Source organism: Aegilops tauschii, chromosome 2 (genome assembly GCF_002575655.3).
Source record: "Aegilops tauschii subsp. strangulata cultivar AL8/78 chromosome 2, Aet v6.0, whole genome shotgun sequence".
In the NCBI taxonomy this organism is placed as follows: domain Eukaryota; kingdom Viridiplantae; phylum Streptophyta; class Magnoliopsida; order Poales; family Poaceae; genus Aegilops; species Aegilops tauschii.
In genome coordinates this window covers 240633449-240652359 of record NC_053036.3, presented here as the reverse complement: position 1 = coordinate 240652359, position 18911 = coordinate 240633449, and positions in this window count along the sequence as shown.

The following is an 18911-nucleotide window of genomic DNA, read 5'->3' as shown; positions in this document are numbered from 1 at the left end:
CACCCACGACACCTGCCAAGCAAAACTCTAAGTGGGGAGGCTACAACCTCGACGTAGCATGGGATCACAAAATTTATACCGCGCGCAAACTGGGGAAGTTATCCCCTTCGGCTACAACCGAAACACCCATGCCCCCGGACCGGATGACTGGCTTTAATCCATGGCCATGGGACCCTCATCACGGCCTCTCTGTACGGTGTGTGCTTTGGAAAGGGGTTGACAACCTACTGAACCATACCCTGTCGCCTGCAGGGACAAGTGGTGGTACCGACAAAGAAGGAAGCTACTGATCAAGACTCAGTCTACAACCGACTCAGGTGGTCTAAGTATCCACCAACAACATTACCACTAGTGAAATAAACCACCACTGCTCGAGCCTCACCATGCTATGTCGCGCATACTCGTCTCAACGAGGGATTAGGGACAAGCTCGTGTCTACCCAAGACCACGACTTTCCCAGCTTCCTACCGGTGCGCAAGAGGAGCTCACGAGGGTGATCCAAATCCGTAGTGTATCCATTGCTGATCACAAAACAACTCCAAGGTGCACTCATGCACAAGACTATATCGGTACATACACTATCACACGCCCCAAGTCAAAAGGTGTTGTGACCGCATCCAAACACCACAACAAAATATTATGCCAGAGTTCAGAAATGCTTGCCTTCAAGAGTATGCAAAGGATGCACTTATTGGAAGCTTTCCTTTTCCTCCAAAAATCCTATTTTGCAAAACACACACATACAAATATTTCAAACATAGTACCAAAACCTGTCTCAAATATTTTAAAAAATCTTAAAATAAACTAGATGAAATTTGAGAGAGGTAGGAAAAAGAATCAACTCATTTGGAGTTTTATTTTAAAAGTTATAACCAGTCAAAGTTTGGTCAACTCTGCTTTTAAATAAAACCAGAAAAAGGAAAACGCTTCGAGGGAAAATACGCTTTCGCAGCAGAGAAACGTACGCGGGGTTTTGCGCCTTCACTTAAACAGAGAGAGGGCGGACGTGCGAGTCGCTGACAGTGGGTCCAGAGGGCCCACTAGTCGGGTTTGACTGGTCTCCCCCTCCCTCCTTTCTCTGTGCCCGAACGGTGGCGAGGCTCCGGCGGGCGCTGGCGACGAACGGCGGCTCCTCGAGGGCATCCAAGGGCGGGTATGGAACGACAAGACCGAGGCGGTTCTCGGGGTGGTCGTTGGGTCGGCGGAGGTGGAAGGAGTCGCCGGCGGCGAGCTCCGCGGCGGAGAGAAGCTACGGTGGTGAAGTGCTTTTTGTGCTCCGGTGGTCTCTGATCGAAGATGAGTAGCTGGGCAGCTCCGCAAGGACCAGAGGGAGCGACTGGTGGTGCTGGTTGGGCGAGAGGGTGGCCGGTTGCGACGAATCGCACCGGAGCTTGGCGGCGGCCGGGCTGGCCGGAGTTGAGGGAGACGGCCACTACAGGTCGATTCACTACGCGGGAAGCTCTTCGAGGAGTGTCTGAAGTCGCGTGAGTGCTCGGAGGGGCTCGGGGACCCTTTATATAGCGTGACGAGGCTGGCTCCGCGGCGGCAGCAGATAAGATCGCCGGCGACCGCTTTCCCGTAGTTGCAGGGCATCGTGGCGGCGACGAACGTGTTCAGACGAGCGGGAGGATAAGCACGGCCTGTGCTCCGGGGCAGCTGGCGTGCGCTGCTGGTTTGGGCGGCGCCGTCCGCGGCGGAATCCGCTGCCGATGCCAGCGTGCCGCCAAGGGCGCGGCCAGCGGCTCAGCAGGGCGACAGAGCTACCGTGGAGCAGGGGGCGGCTAGTGCGCGGTTCAGCGATGCAGAGGGGGCCAGGGTCGGGTCGCGTCGAGTGCGGCAGTGCGGCGTGTCGGCGTAGTGCGCGCGCGTGCAAAACGTGCGCTCTGGGCGCGCCCAGAGCACGCACGGCACCTGCTCGACGAAATGCCAGCGCGCTCTAGAGCTCGAGGGTGGAGCTGGCACTGCACAGGATGGAGGTAGGGGTAGCAAGACACTCAGTGGACAAGGTGGATAGGTCAGGAGTTCAAGTCCACAATGCAAACCAGAGAGCTTGCCAAAAGTAGCTGTGCACACCAGGTGTTTGACAGAATGCCAGATGCACTTAGGCAACTCTTGGAGTGGCCAAAATCTCCAGATCAGTGTCTCTTTAGATGCAGGAGATGGTGGTAAGGTCAGTTTGGCAAAAACAGAAAGTTGATAGTGCAAGTTTTGCAAAACTCCAGTTTTGGGCAGAAAGAAAAAGGGTTTAGAACATGCATTTCAAAACCTCCAATGAGCCCAATCTCCTGGACTTAAGAGTTTGGTAGGGAGGGCTGCAAGTAGGAAATGGCTCAGGATTACTAGAGCAAGGAAAAATAAGGTTGCAGTACAAATCACCAATTGGACCAGAATGCAAAAGAGGCTGATCCACTCAAATTTTCCAAGGAACATCACTGGGTTTTTGCTTGAAGATGAATGGTATACATCCACTGACATCTCTAAACACTTGGAAGAATTTTTAGAAGAATATTTAAATGGGTTGTAGTGCAAAAGTGCCTACTGGACCAGATTGGAAAAGTTGGTGTAGAGCTCAAAAATCTCCAATGGCCAGAAGGTATTCTTGCACAAAAGTGATGTGGAACCATCACATGACATCCCCAAATTTTGGTGGAATTTTTAGAAGCATTTATCAAATGGTTGCAGTGCAAAAAGGAGCTCCAAATTTAAGAAAGATCACTTTAAAAGAATTAAAACTTATGAAAAATAATTATGCAAATAAATCCACTGACAAAGGATTGATTTTTTGAAGAGGGCACACAAGTCAAAGATACACTTTGAAGGTTTTTCCCACAAGAGGCATAAATCCAAAATCACCAAAGGGTAAAACTTGACAATTGGAAAAGTTTTATTTCCTGGCAACACTTTAATAACTAAAAACAAGGCCAAACTTTTGGGGTGTCACAACACTACCCCCCTTAAGAAAAATCTCGTCCTCGAGATTTGTTAAAAGTTGTTTTGAAATAAGATTGTTTTTATCAAAGAAATTCTTCAAATGCACAAAAACAAAACGGCTACAGTGAGAGGGCAATAAGTGGTGCAAAACCACAGTGTTGTACACTGGCGTAGCGTGGAAAAATCCACGGTTAGGGAAGACGAGATAATTCTACGGGATACAGTAATTTAGAATAAATTCTAAATTACTAAAATACGCTGGTTGCACCCGAGAGCACAGTGCTCTCTCTGGCTGACAGGTGGGCCCAGGGCCCACTGTCAGCCTCTACTCCTTCCTCTGCTCTCTCTCTCTCTCGCGCGCGCTCTCCCGCGCTTCCTCCACTGGCGGTGCCTAGCTCGTAGGGCATCGAGGCCGTACCGAGGTAGTGCGCGGCGTGCGTGCTGCCGGTGCAGCGTGCACTCACCTCGCGGGCCAGGGCGCTGTCGGCACTGCTCGCGGACTCGCCTCCGAACACCGGCGGCCGAGCGATGGGTGGCGCTGGTGGACCTCGCCCACCGTACACCGATCTCGGGCTATAAAACGATCGCGGGGCTCCTCTCTTCTTCCTCACACCCGGCCTTGTTCGTACTCCTCCTCCCTTCTCCTCCATAGCTGCTGGCAGGAGCTCGAGCCGAGGCTCTAATGGCGGAGGCAATGCCGGACTGGTATGTGGTCCTGGTGTGTGGAGGCCTGGCGGTGCTGCTGGGGTTCTCCGTGCTCCTGTGCGCGATGATCCTGGATGATCGTCGTGATGCTGCCGCACGAGTGTTAGCTCTTCGCGGTGGCGGCGATCACGTGGATTAGGCGCGGCCTCGGCGCTAACTGCTGTCGGAGTGCTAGGGCAGCTCGTGCTCGAATGAACACTCACAAATTTCTCTCACTGAGACTGTGGTGTCCTCGAGTGTGGTTAGATAGGCGCAAGAATGTGCTCAAGGATTTGTAACAGTGCGCGTGGTCGAGTGGTGGCTGCTGAGAGTTTGCTGTAACGATGATGCGCGAATAAAAAAAATCTATGCCGGGAAAATGCATATATACGCAGCAATAACTCGGGGAAAAGAAATCTCCTCGAAAACATGTTGCGAGAGAAGAAATAATTAAAACAAAGCTAACAGCAGTAACACTGCTCACAAAGCAGGAACTAAAGGAAATCGGATCCGTTGCACAAGGATTTTACGAACATGCTGCAACACATAAATACAAGTACTGGGACAATAAATACATCGGAGGCGTTTACATGGAAAACGGTAAAAGGACAGGGTCCTGAGAAAATGCCTCTGGCACTGGGGCACACTCCTCTTCTATCGGGGGAAGCGGGTTGACCAGACGATGAATGCGCCCTTCTTGGTCAGGCCTCAGTGGTCTGCCAATAGCGATCCGAGGATTTAAATCAGCGAGGCTCTGGAGATAACCCATTACTCGCTGAGTTAAACGCTCCTGGGCAATGACGTACTGGGCAAGGTTGGCCAGTACTGGATCTCTCTCGATGCGCCCACCGGGAAAAGAGGCAACTTCTCCGGGTGCTGCACGGCTCGGAAAATAATAGTACCCTCGCTCACTGGCGTAGGGCACCGCGAATCGAAGGCGGGTGAGCGCCTCGTACGCAGCAGCTTCTATGGCCATCTGCGGAGTCGGCATGGATTTCCCCACGAAGGAGACTTCCGTTGGATCTTGGTTTGGGTATGCGGGAGGGATGTGCACCACTGCCCAATATTTCGAGGTGGATGGGGAGATCCTCGATTTGAGCAGCTCGTACTGGGGTGGACGGGTGGCACTCATAGTACTGCAGGTAAAGTCCCACAATAACTTGACAAAACTGCCCGGGGTCGCGTCTGGGGTTCTCAGATGAATACTGGGGTTCGACATGGCAAAGAATGGCTGTGAGTGCGGCGCACAACAGTGAGGGGTGCTCGGCAAGGTCACGGAGCGGCCTTTATATAGCACCGGGGCTGGGATATCTACCCGGGTGGAAGGTAACTGGCTGACGATCCTGTGCTCGGGTCAAATCCACAGATATACTCATCACATAAAGGGTGACGCATTACTGTGGGCGTTGACGGGGTTGGTTTTGGTAGCTGCGCCCGATATATAATAATGCAACTGTACGCCAACATACACATGCATAGCCACTACTCCAAAAATCAGAGCGCTCAAACAGACAACATGCAACAAAAGCGATACAAGGCCACACATCACAAAGCGTAGGAAAACTAAGGCTCGATACAACTTTGAGCGACTTAGTCTACTTCGTTAATGTCCAAGTGGGCTGGCCTTGCGGACGCCGATGCTTCTCCATGGTTCTCACCGTCGGGGTTTGCTGGTTGAGGCTGAGGTGCTGCAGGGTCGGGGAGATGGTGATGACCATCCCGGGGGTTGTTGGCCCAAATCCCGTTGGAATGGGTTTCCAAAAGGCGACGAAGCGCTTCTGGGGTCACCAAAGTGCTCTGGTTGATGGCTGGCGCAGGCCTCAAGGGATCGATCGGGTGTCCGAACAGCACGACTGGGTTGTCGGTGGCGGCCTCCGCTTCTCTCCTCGCTGGGGCTCGGCGAACCAGCTCTCCACGAGCTGCGATCAGATCAAGAGTGACCTGGTCGAACAGTCGTTCTAGTGCGCTTATATAGCGCACCAAATGCAACAGCGCAGGATCCGTCTCGTGGTCTCCGTCGGCAACTTGGGGCGGCCTACCATACCCGTCACGACTGGGGTAGTAGTAGAACGAGCGACAGTTAACTCTGGGCGACAAGTGCCGGAGTTGGACTATAGCCTCTCAGGCTGCCAGTTGGATGGCTTGTGGCTCGAAGGAAGTTGTCCTTCCGGTGAACCTGTAGGGGCGTTCTGGCGACAGAGCCCTACCGTAGATGTGCACAGTGGCCCAGTACTGACGGCTCTCACCGTACATGGGTCCCTGGTACACAACATACTCAGGAGGCTCTTCTAAAGCATAGGCACGGCGGGTGAGGTTTGCGAGCACGGTCACAAAACCTCCAAGGTTGGTCGCTGTGGTCTCATTGTGAACAATGGGACCAGGCATCGTGGCTTGGGTTGGGAGAAAGAGGTTGTGCTGTGATGGAGGCTAGCGTGCCCTTTTTATAGGAAAAAGGGACGGAGTCTTCCTCCGCACGCTTGCGATAGAGACGGGTTGGGTGTCGGTTACTGGCGCGTGATCGACGGGCTAGGCTGATAGGTTGGGCACCGTCCGCCGGAAAGGGCGTCGGGTCACTGTGGAGCTATCTTACGCGGGAAGCTTGACCGGGGTTAGGCTAAGGTCTGGTGGCTTGGTTAACCTAGTTTTATTGACCTGGCTAAGATAGGATTAGCCAATGGTCAGCCTGGCTCTGATACCAAGTCTGTCACGACCGGATTTTTGGGGTATAAATTCCCAGAAAAACGGCCTGTGCGCTCATCAGCCCCAGGATTACTGTTAGCTGATGAGGTACCAACTTGATACAAGAATTCCAAGCAAGTACAAAAATATGAAGTACAAGACCATTTAGGCCTAGGGGTACAACATTTGGTTTCTAATGATCGAGGGCGGAAGCGATTGGGTGCATCTGCGTCTATGGGACTCCATTTCCCACAAGAACAGCTGACCAGGCTAACTCCTATCTTCGCGAGGCTGCACACGTCAACGCGTAGGTTGTCACCATCGTGCTCATCTGCAAGCGAGGAATCTGGCCAAGAAAATAGCCAGGGACAAGCCAGTGAGTACGTTTGAATGTACTCGCAAACATTAAGAACACGGGTATAATAAATCGAGAACATGCTCTGGATTATTATGTAATCACACGTCTGTCACGAAAAGGTACGAAAACCATGATGCACACATGTGGTTAAAAATAATTCAAACTAAAATACTGGGTGCCAAGCGAGTGTCTGAAAGACTCCTCGAGCGGAAAAAAGCGGATTAATAATACAGGTGCCAAACGAGTGTCTGAAAGACTCCTCGAGCGGAAAATACGGAACAATAATGCCACAGTCGGGCGTCGGGGCGACACCACATAAAGGGCTTATAACAGAAAATAATAGACAGTGCATGCCCCAGTCGGACGTCTGAGCGACATCACATAAAGGGCTTATATTTAAAGTAAGAAACAAGTACATGCCACAGTCGGACGTCTGCGCGACGTCACATAAAGGGCTTATAAAAGATAAAAGAACAACAGGCATGCCGCAGTCGGGCGTCTGAGCGACACCACAGAAGGGGCTTATAAGAAAAATAATCACAGTGAATATCCAGGAGGTAGGACCATCCCAGGGATACTCAATCATATACCTAAAATAAAAGGTTAGTCCAAAATAACAAAGATCAATAACCATAGGGGCCACAATCATAAATAATATTTAGTACAGTCGTTTCTCCATCCGAAGACCGATAATATAGCCAAGTTGTATCTCCATCCGAATACCGTTACTGAGTTCTAGTCAAATCGTTCTCCATCCGAATACCGTTATCAGATTTCTATTCAGACAGTGGTTCTTACTCAAGAACATGACTATCCAACGGGGTATACCCTCTGCAGAGGGCGTACCATTTTCCACGAGTAACGGGATTACTCAGTCCCTCGGGACTAATTCCGTCTACGGTCTTTTGATTGAAAACACGCCTGACCTGCACACACCAGCTTAACTCACCAGTGTCTGGAATCACCCACGACACCTGCCAAGCAAAACTCTAAGTGGGGAGGCTACAACCTCGACGTAGCATGGGATCACAAAATTTATACCGCGCGCAAACTGGGGAAGCTATCCCCTTCGGCTACAACCGAAACACCCATGCCCCCGGACCGGATGACTGGCTTTAATCCATGGCCATGGGACCCTCATCACGGCCTCTCTGTACGGTGTGTGCTTTGGAAAGGGGTTGACAACCTACTGAACCATACCCTGTCCCCTGCAGGGACAAGTGGTGGTACCGACAAAGAAGGAAGCTACTGATCAAGACTCGGTCTACAACCGACTCAGGTGGTCTAAGTATCGACCAACAACATTACCACTAGTGAAATAAACCACCACTCCTCGAGCCTCACCATGCTATGCCGGGCATACTCATCTCAACGAGGGATTAGGGACAAGCTCGTGTCTACCCAAGACCACGACTTTCCCGGATTCCTACCGGTGCGCAAGAGGTGCTCACGAGGGTGATCCAAATCCGTAGTGTATCCATTGCTGACCACAAAACAACTCCAAGGTGCACTCATGCACAAGACTATATCGGTACATACACTATCACACGCCCCAAGTCAAAAGGTGTTGTGACCGCATCCAAACACCACAACAAAATATTATGCCAGAGTTCAGAAATGCTTGCCTTCAAGAGTATGCAAAGGATGCACTTATTGGAAGCTTTCCTTTTCCTCCAAATATCCTATTTTGCAAAACACACACATACAAATATTTCAAACATAGTACCAAAACCTGTCTCAAATATTTTAAAAAAATCTTAAAATAAACTAGATGAAATTTGAGAGAGGTAGGAAAAAGAATCAACTCATTTGGAGTTTTATTTTAAAAGTTATAGCCAGTCAAAGTTTGGTCAACTCTGCTTTTAAATAAAACCAGAAAAAGGAAAACGCTTCGAGGGAAAATACGCTTTCGCAGCAGAGAAACGTACGCGGGGTTTTGCGCCTTCACCTAAACAGAGAGAGGGCGGACGTGCGAGTCGCTGACAGTGGGTCCAGAGGGCCCACTAGTCGGGTTCGACTGGTCTCCCCCTCCCTCCTTTCTCTGTGCCCGAACGGTGGCGAGGCTCCGGCGGGCGCCGGCAACGAACGGCGGCTCCTCGAGGGCATCCAAGGGCGGGGATGGAACGGCAAGACCGAGGCGGTCCTCGGGGTGGTCGTTGGGTCGGCGGAGGTGGAAGGAGTCGCCGGCGGCGAGCTCCGCGGCGGAGAGAAGCTACGGTGGTGAAGTGCTTTTTGTGCTCCGGTGGTCTCTGATCAAAGATGAGTAGCTGGGCAGCTCCGCAAGGACCAGAGGGAGCGACTGGTGGTGCTGGTTGGGCGAGAGGGTGGCCGGTTGCGACGAATCGCGCCGGAGCTTGGCGGCGGCCGGGCTGGCCGGAGTTCAGGGAGACGGCCACTACAGGTCGATTCACTATGCGGGAAGCTCTTCGAGGAGTGTCTGAAGTCGCGTGAGTGCTCGGAGGGGCTCGGGGACCCTTTATATAGCGTGACGAGGCTGGCTCCGCGGCGACAGCAGATAAGATCGCCGGCGACCGCTTTCCCGTAGTTGCAGGGCATCGTGGCGGCGACGAACGCGTTCCGACGAGCGGGAGGATAAGCACGGCTTGTGCTCCGGGGCAGCTGGCGCGCGCTGGTGGTTTGGGCGGCGCCGTCCGCGGCGGAATCCGCTGCCGACGCCGGCGTGCCGCCAAGGGCGCGGCCAGCGGCTTAGCAGGGCGACAGAGCTACCGTGGAGCATGGGGCGGCTAGTGCGCGGTTCAGCGATGAAGAGGGGGCCAGGGTCGGGTCGCGTCGAGTGCGGCAGTGCGGCGTGTCGGCGTAGTGCGCGCGCGTGCAAAACGTGCGCTCTGGGCGCGCCCAGAGCACGCACGGCACCTGCTCGACGAAATGCCAGCGCACTCTAGAGCTCGAGGGTGGAGCTGGCACTGCACAGGATGGAGGTAGGGGTAGCAAGACACTCAGTGGACAAGGTGGATAGGTCAGGAGTTCAAGTCCACAATGCAAACCAGAGAGCTTGCCAAAAGTGGCTGTGCACACCAGGTGTTTGACAGAATGCCAGATGCACATAGGCAACTCTTGGAGTGGCCAAAATTTCCAGATCAGTGTCTCTTTAGATGCAGGAGATGGTGGTAAGGTCAGTTTGGCAAAAACAGAAAGTTGATAGTGCAAGTTTTGCAAAACTCCAGTTTTGGGCAGAAAGAAAAAGGGTTTAGAACATGCATTTCAAAACCTCCAATGAGCCCAATCTCCTGGACTTAAGAGTTTGGTAGGGAGGGCTGCAAGTAGGAAAAGGCTCAGGATTACTAGAGCAAGGAAAAATAAGGTTGCAGTACAAATCACCTATTGGACCAGAATGCAAAAGAGGCTGATCCACTCAAATTTTCCAAGGAACATCACTGGGTTTTTGCTTGAAGATGAATGGTATACATCCACTGACATCTCCAAACACTTGGAAGAATTTTTAGAAGAATATTTAAATGGGTTGTAGTGCAAAAGTGCCTACTGGACCAGATTGGAAAAGTTGGTGTAGAGCTCAAAAATCTCCAATGGCCAGAAGATATTCTTGCACAAAAGTGATGTGGAACCATCACATGACATCCCCAAATTTTGGTGGAATTTTTAGAAGCATTTATCAAATGGTTGCAGTGCAAAAAGGAGCTCCAAATTTAAGAAAGATCACTTTAAAAGAATTAAAACTTATGAAAAATAATTATGCAAATAAATCCACTGACAAAGGATTGATTTTTTGAAGAGGGCACACAAGTCAAAGATACACTTTGAAGGTTTTTCCCACAAGAGGCATAAATCCAAAATCACCAAAGGGTAAAACTTGACAATTGGAAAAGTTTTATTTCCTGGCAACATTTTAATAACTAAAAACAAGGCCAAACTTTTGGGGTGTCACAACACTACCCCCCTTAAGAAAAATCTCGTCCTCGAGATTTGTTAAAAGTTGTTTTGAAATAAGATTGTTTTTATCAAAGAAATTCTTCAAATGCACAAAAACAAAACGGCTACAGTGAGAGGGCAATAAGTGGTGCAAAACCACAGTGTTGTACACTGGCGTAGCGTGGAAAAATCCACGGTTAGGGAAGACGAGATAATTCTACGGGATACAGTAATTTAGAATAAATTCTAAATTACTAAAATACGCTGGTTGCACCCGAGAGCACAGTGCTCTCTCTGGCTGACAGGTGGGCCCAGGGCCCACTGTCGGCCTCTACTCCTTCCTCTGCTCTCTCTCTCTCTCGCGCGCGCTCTCCCGCGCTTCCTCCACTGGCGGTGCCTAGCTCGTAGGGCATCGAGGCCGTACCGAGGTAGTGCGCGGCGTGCGTGCTGCCGGTGCAGCGTGCACTCACCTCGCGGGCCAGGGCGCTGTCGGCACTGCTCGCGGACTCGCCTCCGAACACCGGCGGCCGAGCGATGGGTGGTGCTGGTGGACCTCGCCCACCGTACACCGATCTCGGGCTATAAAACGATCGCGGGGCTCCTCTCTTCTTCCTCACACCCGGCCTTGTTCGTACTCCTCCTCCCTTCTCCTCCATAGCTGCTGGCAGGAGCTCGAGCCGAGGCTCTAATGGCGGAGGCAATGCCGGACTGGTATGTGGTCCTGGTGTGTGGAGGCCTGGCGGTGCTGCTGGGGTTCTCCGTGCTCCTGTGCGCGATGATCCTGGATGATCGTCGTGATGCTGCCGCACGAGTGTTAGCTCTTCGCGGTGGCGGCGATCACGTGGATTAGGCGCGGCCTCGGCGCTAACTGCTGTCGGAGTGCTAGGGCAGCTCGTGCTCGAATGAACACTCACAAATTTCTCTCACTGAGACTGTGGTGTCCTCGAGTGTGGTTAGATAGGCGCAAGAATGTGCTCAAGGATTTGTAACAGTGCGCGTGGTCGAGTGGTGGCTGCTGAGAGTTTGCTGTAACGATGATGCGCGAATAAAAAAAATCTATGCCGGGAAAATGCATATATACGCAGCAATAACTCGGGGAAAAGAAATCTCCTCGAAAACATGTTGCGAGAGAAGAAATAATTAAAACAAAGCTAACAGCAGTAACACTGCTCACAAAGCAGGAACTAAAGGAAATCGGATCCGTTGCACAAGGATTTTACGAACATGCTGCAACACATAAATACAAGTACTGGGACAATAAATACATCGGAGGCGTTTACATGGAAAATGGTAAAAGGATAGGGTCCTGAGAAAATGCCTCTGGCACTGGGGCACACTCCTCTTCTATCGGGGGAAGCGGGTTGACCAGACGATGAATGCGCCCTTCTTGGTCAGGCCTCAGTGGTCTGCCAATAGCGATCCGAGGATTTAAATCAGCGAGGCTCTGGAGATAACCCATTACTCGCTGAGTTAAACGCTCCTGGGCAATGACGTACTGGGCAAGGTTGGCTAGTACTGGATCTCTCTCGATGCGCCCACCGGGAAAAGATGCAACTTCTCCGGGTGCTGCACGGCTCGGAAAATAATAGTACCCTCGCTCACTGGCGTAAGGCACCGCGAATCGAAGGCGGGTGAGCGCCTCGTACGCAGCAGCTTCTATGGCCATCTGCGGAGTCAGCATGGATTTCCCCACGAAGGAGACTTCCGTTGGATCTTGGTTTGGGTATGCGGGAGGGATGTGCACCACTGCCCAATATTTCGAGGTGGATGGGGAGATCCTCGATTTGAGCAGCTCGTACTGGGGTGGACGGGTGGCACTCATAGTACTGCAGGTAAAGTCCCACAATAACTTGACAAAACTGCCCGGGGTCGCGTCTGGGATTCTCAGATGAATACTGGGGATCGACATGGCCAGGAATGGCTGTGAGTGCGGCGCACAACGGTGAGGGGTGCTCGGCAAGGTCACGGAGCGGCCTTTATATAGCACCGGGGCTGGGATATCTACCCGGGTGGAAGGTAACTGGCTGACGATCCTGTGCTCGGGTCAAATCCACAGATATACTCATCACATAAAGGGTGACGCATTACTGTGGGCGTTGCCGGGGTTGGTTTTGGTAGCTGCGCCCGATATATAATAATGCAACTGTGCGCCAACATACACATGCATAGCCACTACTCCAAAAATCAGAGCGCTCAAACAGACAGCATGCAACAAAAGCGATACAAGGCCACACATCACAAAGCGTAGGAAAACTAAGGCTCGATACAACTTTGAGCGACTTAGTCTACTTCGTTAATGTCCAAGTGGGCTGGCCTTGCGGACGCCGATGCTTCTCCATGGTTCTCACCGTCGGGGTTTGCTGGTTGAGGCTGAGGTGCTGCAGGGTCGGGGAGATGGTGATGACCATCCCGGGGGTTGTTGGCCCAAATCCCGTTGGAATGGGTTTCCAAAAGGCGACGAAGCGCTTCTAGGGTCACCAAAGTGCTCTGGTTGATGGCTGGCGCAGGCCTCAAGGGATCGATCGGGTGTCCGAACAGCACGACTGGGTTGTCGGTGGCGGCCTCCGCTTCTCTCCTCGCTGGGGCTCGGCGAACCAGCTCTCCACGAGCTGCGATCAGATCAAGAGTGACCTGGTCGAACAGTCGTTCTAGTGCGCTTATATAGCGCACCAAATGCAACAGCGCAGGATCCGTCTCGTGGTCTCCGTCGGCAACTTGGGGCGGCCTACCATACCCGTCACGACTGGGGTAGTAGTAGAACGAGCGACAGTTAACTCTGGGCGACAAGTGCCAGAGTTGGACTATAGCCTCTCGGGCAGCCAGTTGGATGTCTTGTGGCTCGAAGGAAGTTGTCCTTCCAGTGAACCTGTAGGGGCGTTCTGGCGACAGACCCCTACCGTAGATGTGCACAGTGGCCCAGTACTGACGACTCTCACCGTACATGGGTCCCTGGTACACAACATACTCAGGAGGCTCTTCTAAAGCATAGGCACGGCGGGTGAGGTTTGCGAGCACGGTCACAAAACCTCCAAGGTTGGTCGCTGTGGTCTCATTGTGAACAATGGGACCAGGCATCGTGGCTTGGGTTGGGAGAAAGAGGCTGTGCTGTGATGGAGGCTAGCGTGCCCTTTTTATAGGAAAAAGGGACGGAGTCTTCCTCCGCACGCTTGCGATAGAGACGGGTTGGGTGTCGGTTACTGGCACGTGATCGATGGGCTAGGCTGATAGGTTGGGCACCGTCCGCCGGAAAGGGCGTCGGGTCACTGTGGAGCTATCTTACGCGGGAAACTTGACCGGGGTTAGGCTAAGGTCTGGTGGTTTGGTTAACCTAGTTTTATTGACCTGGCTAAGATAGGATTAGCCAATGGTCAGCCTGGCTCTGATACCAAGTCTGTCACGACCGGATTTTTGGGGTATAAATTCCCAGAAAAACGGCCTGTGCGCTCATCAGCCCCAGGATTACTGTTAGCTGATGAGGTACCAACTTGATACAAGAATTCCAAGCAAGTACAAAAATATGAAGTACAAGACCATTTAGGCCTAGGGGTACAACATTTGGTTTCTAATGATCGAGGGCGGAAGCGATTGGGTGCATCTGCGTCTATGGGACTCCATTTCCCACATGAACAGCTGACCAGGCTAACTCCTATCTTCGCGAGGCTGCACACGTCAACGCGTAGGTTGTCACCACGGTGCTCATCTCCAAGCGAGGAATCTGGCCAAGACAATAGCCACGGACAAGCCAGTGAGTACGTTTGAATGTACTCGCAAACATTAAGAACACGGGTATAATAAATCGAGAACATGCTCTGGATTATTATGTAATCACACGTCTGTCACGAAAAATCTGAAATCCTTGAGCGGAAAGTCCAATATGAGGAAGCACGAAATGATGAACTATGTTTAAAAATTCGTTCAAACGTTGATGTTCATGCTAAGGAATTTGCCTCCTTGACAAAGGTCGAAAACTCTTGCAAGGAGTTGATGAATTATAAGAGTAAGATTGTGGAATCTCATGCCACGCTATCTAAGGATTGTGAGCTTCTATCTGTGTCTCTCAAGACTAAGGAAGAGAAGATCACTATCCTTACAAAGAGTTTTGAGACACTCAAACTTACTTATCTTGAAACTCTTGCTAAAGTTTATTCCTCACCCATTATAAATGTTGATGTTTGTACTACTAACTCTAGTGGTGATCTAGCATCTATTCTTGAGGAGAATCGCTCTCTAAAAGCACAACTTGAGAGAGGTATCTTGATATGTGCTCAAGGACAAAAGAACCTTGATATGGTTTTGAGATGACATAGTGAGGTGGTTGCCAAGGAAGGGCTTGTGTTTGACCCAAGCACAAGCACGAAAAAAACGTCTTCTCAAAAGTGCACCACCCCTCTCAAGGATACATTTGTACGTGAAGGGATAAAGGAGAAAGGGAAAGGTAAGGGTGAAAAGGTTGTGAGTGGGAAGGCCCCAAGGGGCATGACCACTCTCAACAAAGCAAAAGAGTTCATGCCTCCATCCTATGTGCTTCGTAAGACAAAGGATGGAGAAGTTTGTGCTCAATTTGTTGGTCCTCGTAATGCCTTCCGTTTCTATTCTATTTGGGTTCCTAAGACCCTTGTGACTGACTTGAGAGGTCCCATTGCAAAATGGGTGCACTACAAAAAAATACACTTCCGTGATGATACGTGTTTGTCACAGTAGGTCACCTTTTCTGTCATGTATATACATCCATGATGATTTTATGACAGAATCAAGATAGTCATACTTGTGCTGTCGTAGAAGTGTTCCATGACAATACCAAAATTATCATCACGGAAGTGTTCACTTCCATGACGATAAATGACGTGTCATGGAAGTGCTTTCGTCAAGGGTAACCGACACGTGGCATCCACCGTAACAGCTCGCCGTTAAGCTAGCGGGTCCGATTTTGTATCCGATAACCCATTAACAGCCTGGACCAATTGGGATTTTCCACGTGTAAAACTCTCATTGGCCGAAGGAAGCACGTGTCTGCTCGTCATTGGGTCAGACAGGCGCCTATGATATGTCGACACGTGCCACGGCCCACCATTGGCCCATTTAGCTTACAAAGGCCGGCCCGTTTGACTTGGTCAAAAGTTAGCGGGCCGGCCCATGAAAAGCCTGTTAACAGTCTGTTTGCAAATAGCCCATTTATGGCCCGGTAACTCACGGCCCGTTAGGGCCTTCCCAAAATCGGCCCAACAGTGTCATGTGGGCCGTCGAATATAACACCAGCCCGTTTCACTTTCGGCCCATGTATGGCCCATGACATCTTTCGGCCCATATGAGGCCTTTCGTATCTTTAGGCCCTTTAGTGGCCCATGGTGACTCTAGCCCATAATGAATAGTAAATTTCTTTATACCCATTAACGGCCCATGATTCACATGGGCCGTTTCCAGCCCGTGTTAGCTTTCGGCCTACTGATGGCCCATACGTTATTGGGCTCCTTTCCAACCCTCGATTACTTTCGGCCCATTACTGGCCTGTTCCCCTAATGGGCCAAATTCGGCCCGTGGCTAGAATCGGCCCGTTTGTGGCATGTTAACCCGTTACGCCGTTTCCAGCCCGTCCTATATTCTGGCCCATTAACGACCCATTATGCATATGACAGAATTAAGCCTTTGCTGTCTTCCGGCATGTTAACGACATGTTACCGTGCTGGCCCAACACCAATTACGCCTGTTTATAGCCCATGTGGACCCATTTACCCGATGGCCCGAGGCCCACCTATTCTATGGCCCGTTGGAGGCCCATTTATCCGACGTCCCGTAGGAGGCCAATGGATCCTATGGCCTGTAGCAGGCTCAAGGTTACCACGGTCCGTATATGGCTGACACGTCTCCAACGTATCTAATTTTCTCATGTTTTCCTCTTGTTTTGGACTCTAATTTGCATGATTTGAATGAAACTAACCCGGACTGACGTGTTTTCAGCAGAACTACCATGGTGTTGTTTTTGTGCAGAAATGAAGGTTCTCGGAATGGAACGAAACTTTGCGAGGAATTTTTATATCAATAATAAGTATTTTTGGAGCCAAGACCCACCAGAGAGCGGCCCCTGGGTGGGCACAACCCACCAGGGTGCACCCCCCTCTCCTGGCGTGCCCAGGTGGGTTGTACCAACCTGGTGGCCCCGCTGACGACTCCCCTGGTACTATAAATTCACATATTTCCAGAAAAAATCAGGGTGAAAGAATTATCGTGATCCACGAGACGGAGCCGCCGCCAAGCCCTGTTCTTCCTCGGGAGGGTAGATCTGGAGTCCGTTTGGGGTTCCGAAGAGGGGGATCTTCGTTCTTCGTCATCACTAACCCATCTCCACCGCCAATTCCATGATGCTCCCCACAGGGAGTGAGTAATTCCTTCGTTGGCTCGCTGGTCGGTGAGGAGTTGGATGAGATTCATCATGTAATCGAGTTAGTTTTGTTAGGGCTTGATCCCTAGTATCCCCTATGTTCTAAGATTGATGTTGCTATGACTTTGTGCTTAATACTTGTCACTTTGGGCCCGGGTGCCATGAACTCAGATCTGAACCGTTTATGAATTCATCATTATATCCATGTTTTAGATCCGATCTTGCAAGTTATAGTCACCTACTACAGTTATGATCCGACAACCCCGGAGTGACAACAACCGGGCCCACTCTCGGTGATGACCGTAGTTTGAGGAGTTCATGTATTCACTATGTGTTAATGCTTTGTTCTGGTTCTCTATTAAAAGGAGGCCTTAATATCCCTTCGTGTCCAATATGGACCCCACTGCCACGGGAGGGTAGGACAAAAGATGTCATGCAAGTTCTTTTAATAAAGCATGTATGACTATTTATGGAATACATGCCTACATATCGATGAACTGGAGCTAGTGTCGTATCTCCCTACGTTATAACTGTCACATGATGAATATCATCCAACAAGTCATCGATCCAATGGCTACGAATTTATCCTTATTGATCTTGCTGCATTACTATTGCTATCATCACTGTTACACTTGCTACAAATTACTGCTATCAACGTTACTGTTACCATTGCTGCTGTCACTACTATCAAAACTATCAAACTACTTTGCTACTGATCACTTTGCTGCAGAAAATTAATCTCCAGGTGTGGTTGAATTGACAACTCAGCTGCTAATACCTTCAAATATTCTTTGGCTCCCCTTGTGTCCAATCTATAAATTTGGGTTAAATACTTACCCTCGAAAACTGTTGTGACCCCCTATACTTGTGGGTTATCAATGGCAAAGAAATCAATGAAGGAAAAAGGTATTAAAGCTGAGGTGTTAAAAATTTACCTCCTATTGAAGAAATACATGGGCTTAATACACCACCATTGCCTAAGGTGGTAGAGGTAAATTCTCTTATGAAGTTCAATGAAATGACAATCCTCACAATATGCATCCTAGTCAATGCCTATATGAGTTTGAAAACTATATTAGGAAACAAGATCACTTCAAAGCAAATGTTATGAAGCAGTTGAAATATAATTCTGGTATGATTGCTCGCTTGAGTGACTTGTTATTTAGAATCTCAAATGATGTTAGAGGTGTTGGAAAACATGCTTCTATGGTTCAAACTCAACTAGAACAAGTTGCTCAATCTCAAAGAGAATTACTTGATGAAATGAATCATAATATGCATGACTTTGCTGTTAGAGTTGCAACCGGAGGAGGTAAAATGACCCAGGAACCACTTTATCCCGAGGGACACCCAAAAAGAATTGAACAAGATTCACAAAGGAACAACACTAGTGCACCTTGTCCTTCTAGAAAGAAAAAGAAGAAGAAAAAATGATAGGACTTTGCACACTTCTAGTGAACCTGAAATAGAAAAACCTCCTGATAATGATAATGAAACTTCTATCTCCCATGCCGAAACTCAATCTGGTAATGAACACTCACCTAGTGATAATGAAAAATATAATGATGAGATTCATGAAGACTCTCAACCAAACAATGAAAAAGAACCAGATAATGATGTTGAGATAGAACCACCTGTTGATCTTGATAACCCACAACCTAGGAATAGAAGATATGATAAAAGAAACTTTGTGGCTAGGAAACACGGGAAAGAGAGAGAACCGTGGGTTCAAAAACCTATGCCTTTTCCACCAAAGTCGACTAAAAAGAATGATGATGAAGAATTTGAACGCTTTGCTGAAATGCCGAGGCCAGTCTTTTTGTGTACTCGCTTGACTGATATCTTGAAGATGCCTCCTTATGCAAAGTATATGAAAGACATCGTCACAAATAAGAGAAAAATACCGGAAGCTGAAATCTCCACTATGCTTGCTAATTACACTTTCAAAGATGGAGTACATAAAAAACTTGGAGATCCGGGAATACCAACTATACC